Here is a 5,674-nt window from a genome sequence, read left to right as displayed (position 1 = left end):
GCAGGGCCTCATGCTTGCAGAGCATCTGAGCCTCTTTTCCACTTCTGTGATAAAACACCATGCCCAAGGCAACTTATAAAGAAAGCATTGAACTGGGCTTACAGTGTCAGAGGGGTAGAGTCCATCAGCTGAGCAACGTCTTGGTGGAGGAATGGCTGAGAGCTCACAGCTCAGTCTGAAAGCAGAAGGCAGAGCTGGCACTGGGAATGGTGTGGGCTCCTGACACCTCAGAGCCCGCCTCTGGTGACACACCTCCTCCAACTGCCACACTTCCTGATGCTTTCCACAGTTCCAACAACTGAGGCCCTGTGACCCTACGAACATATGAACCTCTGGGGGCCATGCTCATTCAAACCACACACACAGCAAGCACTTTCCCAACAGTAAAATGTAAGCGCCATTTTTAAGCTTTTAATAGATTCTGCTAAATTGTCTACCCAGCGTATACAGCAATGCTTCTCAACCTGTAGGGCTCGGTTCACCTGGGGGACACATATCAGATATTTGCATTACAATTCATAATAGTAGCAAAATTACAGTTATGAAGTAGCAATGAAAATGTATGGTTGGGGGCACCACAGCATGAGGAACTATTAAAGGGTCGCAGCACTAGGAAGGTTGAGAACCACTGATAGAGGTCTATTTGTGTGGTCATGGAAGAAAGGTAGATGCTAGTTGCTCACAACTATCTGAAATCAGTATACTTTTTGGTTTTTCTTTTAATGTTTACCAGCCAAATTGACAATAAAATGTATTCATTTGTCTTACGTGTGTGTGTGTGTGTGTGTGTGTATGTGTGTGTGTGTGTGTGTGTGTGTGTAGCAGACGATGCATGTTGAGTGCACATGCATGTAGAGGCCAGAGCTTGTCCCTCAGGGTGGTCCACCGGGTTTGAGATGGCGTCTCTCACTGAGACAGAGGCTTTTTGAGTCCGCTAGTCTGGCTGACCACACCCACTGAGCTGTTTAAGTGGGTGCTGGAGAACTCAGGTCCTTGCATGGCAAACACTTTACTTTCTCTCTTACCCTGTATCTTAATGTCTCCTGTCCTAATGTGGAGTCGTTTGCTTGGCCTAGAGGTTCATGAGAGGCGTTTACTACAGCAACTTGTTTCTGTTAGGATTCCCAGCAGTTTTGCCTTCTTTGGGGCTTTTACATCTTATTTAGCCAGTCAGCAAGGAGTGAATGTACACCTGCTATTTATAAGTCCCAGTGGCAGGCACACAAATAAGATGGTGAGATTGAAAATGCTCACTGATCAACAAACTACATCTATAAAACTGAGTGCTGCCTGACGCAGTGGCGCACACCTTTAATCCCAGCACTCGGGAGGCAGAGGCAGGCGGATCGCTGTGAGTTTGAGGCCAGCCTGATCTACAAAGTGAGTCCGGGACAGCCAAGACTAACACAGAGGAACCCTGTCTCGAAACACCAAACAAACAAACAAAAAACCCAACCAAAACAAAAAACTCAACAACAACGACACCAAAAAATACCCCCTAATGCTATCTACTGCTTGTCCTTAAAGGAAACTAACTGGTTGATAGCCAGTGCAGCACAGTTCCATCTCGGTGGCGCTATTACAAGTGAAAGAAGCCAATCACAGGGACTATATGAGTCATGCTTTAAGTAATGGAACACATTAGAAAGACAGAACTGGGCGCTGGAGAGATGGCTCAGTGAGTAAGAACATTGATAGCTCTTCCAGAGGTCCTGAGTTGAATTCCCAGCAACCACATGGTGGCTCACAAACATCTATAATGTGATGGGATGCCCTCTTCTGGCTTCGGCAGATAAGGCACTCAAACACAATAAATAAATAAGTAAATAAATAAATAAATAAAGCTTTTAAAAGATTTTTTAAAAAAGAAAGAAAAATGAAAAGTACAGTGATGGCAAACAGACAAGTGGTTCCCATTGGAGAGAGTGGGAAAGGGCACGGCTACAGAGGGATGACAGCAGGAGGGAAATTTCAGAGGTGACAGAGCTGCTCTGTCCCCTGATTATGGTGGTGCCAATATGTATGCGCATGTCTTAGACTTCACGGAACTAACTGGCCAAGGAGCCCATTTTGTTACATGATGCTTTAAAAAAAATCCTAAAATCACCTTGTTCCCAATAACTGATCAGCAGTAAGCTTTCTCCGTGGGTTAAATGGTGTTCTTGAGCTATAAAATTTTACTAAATTATACGTTTCTACATATAATGCTAATTAACAACAACAGCAAAACACCAGAAGTCAGCCTCCTGGTCTTCATTTTGTGTTTAGCATCACAGGCTTTATAAGCACTCTCTCTGTTTAATAAAGACTTTAGATTGCAGCAGTGAATTAAAACAAAAGAAAGCCCATTCCCTTACTAAACGAAGGACTAGATGAAGAAGAAAGTAATTACGTGAGGTCACCTCAGATGCTGCAGTAGCTATGGGTGCACATAGGAAGGACTTGTGACTCAGCTTCAAGACAAATGTATGCTCACACCCCTAAGACACATGCTGCTCTAGAAAAGATGTAGAGAAGGCAGGAGGTATGTAGCAGGAAAGGGCACCATGGAAGTTAATTGACTAGACCCTGGCTGCCACAGGCAAAGCAAGACATGACCTGAAGTTGAAAGGTAAAACCGACCAGCGCAGCTGTGACCGTGAAGACACCAGCTTAATAGAGAGAGGAGTTAAAATACTTAAACTAGGAGGGAACTGGAGAGCTGGCTCAGAGGTTAAGAGCACTGACTGCTCTTCCAGAGGTCCTGAGTTCAGTTCCCAGCAACCACATGGTGGCTCACAACCACCTGTCATGTGATCTGATGCCCTCATCTGGCCTTCAGGTGTACATGAAGGCAGAGCACTGTATACTTAATAAATAAATCTTTAAAAAATACTTAAACTAGAAATAATCACTGGTAATAGTGATAAGGGCTACTAGGAAGCCCATGAAGCCCATGACATTAAGTATACTGTTGTACCATTTTACAGATGAGGAAACTGAGGCACAAGGAGGCTCACTACTTGAGTCAGCACAAACAACTAGTAACAGGCCAAGGGCCAGCCTGGAGCCTGGTTTCTGAGAAGAAATTAAGTCTTCCGCAGTCCTGCTGCCATCCTGTGGAGCTGAGAGTGGGGCCTCCTGGCTGGCCCCCTGGTTGTTTTGATAGGCCATTCACATCTCCAGTGAGTGGCCTCAAGAACTGGTATGTTTTCAGATGGCTGAAGTTCTTTTTCTGTCACTGCAGGCGCTGCTACAAGAGGAGCCTCTGCACTCTCTCTCCAGCCTGGTGCGCCGTGAGCTCATTGTCACCATCACTGACCTCAGGTGACACCCCCATGCCCCTCACACATGCATCCTGAGAGGAGCCTCTGCACTCTCTCTCCAGCCTGGTGCGCCGTGAGCTCATTGTCACCATCACTGACCTCAGGTGACACCCCCATGCCCCTCACACATGCATCCTGAGAGGAGCCTCTGCACTCTCTCTCTCCAGCCTGGTGCGCCGTGAGCTCATTGTCACCATCACTGACCTCAGGTGACACCCCCATGCCCCTCACACATGCATCCTGAGAGGAGCCTCTGCACTCTCTCTCCAGCCTGGTGCGCCGTGAGCTCATTGTCACCATCACTGACCTCAGGTGACACCCCCGTGCCCCTCACACATGCATCCTGATTTCCCATTCAGGACCATACATTGCTAGAGCTGATTAAAATGTCCCATATTTAGGGCTGGTAAAATGGCTCAGTGACTAAAGGCAGTTGTCACCAAGTATAAGGATCTGAGCCTGATCCTTGGAACTCACATAGTGAACTTTTCAAACACTAAATAGACAAATGTAATTTTTAAAAATCTATTTGTTTGTTTGTTTGGGTTTCTTCCTTTCTTTCTTTCTTTTTCTTTTTCTTTTCTTTTTTTTTGGTTTTTTTTTTTTTTTTTTTTTTTTTTTTTGGTTTTTCAAGACAGGGTTTTCTCTGTGTAACCTTAGCTGTCCTTGACTCACTTTGTAGATCAGGCTGGCCTCAAACTCACATCATCCACCTGCCTCTGCCTCAAACCTCTTTTGCTTTTTCCAGACCGAGTTTCTCTGTGTAGCCTCGGCTGTCTTGGAGTAGCTTTGTAGACCAAGCTGGCCAAAACTGACACAGAGATCTGCCTCCCAGAGTGCTGGGATTACAGGCGTGCACCACCTTGCTAACCAACAAATGCAATTTTAAAAATGCCCCATGTATTAACTTTTGAAACCTATTTATATGGGGAAAGCCAACTCCTCTGTGGGCACTTTAGTATCATGTGATGGCTAGTCTGGTTGTCAACTTGACACACCTGTGAGGAAGGCACCTGGACTGAGGAAGCCTCCAATGATTGGCCTGCCTAGGAGGCCTTAGGAAGGCGCAGTGCCCCCTAACGGTGCCATTGTTGAGTAGGTGAGAAAGGTAGCCGACTGTGAGCAAGGTCAAGGCAGTCAGCAGCGGTGCTTCCTGGTCTCTGCCTCGGTTCCTGACTCCAGCTTCCTGCCTTGGCTGCCCTTGATGATGTGCTGTCATCTGTAAAACAAAGGAAACCCTTTCCTTCCCAACCTGCTTTTGCTCCGGTTTTATCACAGCAAGGCAAAGCAAGCTAGAACACTATGAAATTTAAGACCATCCCAGTACAAGGTGGCTCTCGTACATGCTTCATGATAAAGCACCGTCAGGTCTAAGGAAGGTTTCAGGGGGTGCCTGATGTTTACCGCTCTTGGAGACTTGCTCCTTGGCAAGCATGCTGGTCAATATCACTAAGATGACCTGCAGCGAAAGCCTGAGCTCACTCACACTGGGGTTGTGTATTACTGCATTAGAGTGCTGCAGGCTTGCCTCTATGGCTGTACTGAAGAAGAGCCTGGAAGGCTTTGGCACCACAGCCTGCAGTGGGTGTGGGCGGGGCGGACAGCCACACTCTTCCTCCAGCCTTTTGTGAGATCCATCTGACGTGTGGCTCCTGCGTGCACCTGTCTGTTCCATCAGAGTGCTCTTCAGCCAGCTTGCCCTTCCTCTTTTCACTATTTTAAGAGCCGAGTCTTAACATCAGAGTCTTCCAAACTGTCTTTCCCCAATTACCAAGATGTGCACCTGTTGTTCGGCTCTGAGGACCAAGAGGACTTGCTTGCTCTTATCACCCAAAGCATCATCTGTCTGCCTGCCATAGGCACCCCTGCCTGCCTGCCAAGCACAGTGCCAAACCAGAGCAGCGAGCAAGAGGTAGCTCCCTGTTTCCCTTAACTGCCCTCCTCTCCCTAGGCCAGCTGCTCTTGACCTTTTGATGGTCTGAAACCAACTCAAAACTAGTGATGTCAAGTCTCGTGAACATAACCAAATAAGAGCGTTCTCTCCTTTTTCGTCTCTCTATATGTTCCTTCATTTTCCCTTTGTTCCTTATTTCCTTGGTTTTAAAATAAAGTGGGAGCTGGGCATGGTGGCTTTTGGGAGAAAGATACAGACAGATCTCTGTGAGTTCGAGGCCAGCCTTGCTGGTCTACATAGCAAGTTCTAGGGCAGCCAGAGCTACAAAGTGAGGCCCTGTCTCACACAAAACAACAACAAAAAAATAATTAAAAATTTAAATTGTCACTCATATACTTTGCAGACTTTCCATTTCCTTTTATTTTTGAGACAGGAGCTCTCTGTATATGCTTGGTTGGTCTTGCACTCACAATCT

The 5,674-nt window shown here is 46.5% G+C and overlaps 1 pseudogene; it reads right to left on the bottom strand.

The window, feature by feature from the left end:
• The window catches only part of LOC127188334 (transcription termination factor 1b, mitochondrial-like), a 12,973-nt pseudogene extending 8,233 nt beyond the window's left edge, over positions 1–4,740 (bottom strand).
• Between the last annotated feature and the right edge of the window lie 934 nt (positions 4,741–5,674).

This window comes from Acomys russatus, chromosome 4 (assembly GCF_903995435.1).
Source record: "Acomys russatus chromosome 4, mAcoRus1.1, whole genome shotgun sequence".
NCBI lineage: Eukaryota > Metazoa > Chordata > Mammalia > Rodentia > Muridae > Acomys > Acomys russatus.
This window is presented reverse-complemented; position numbering and strand designations above follow the sequence as displayed.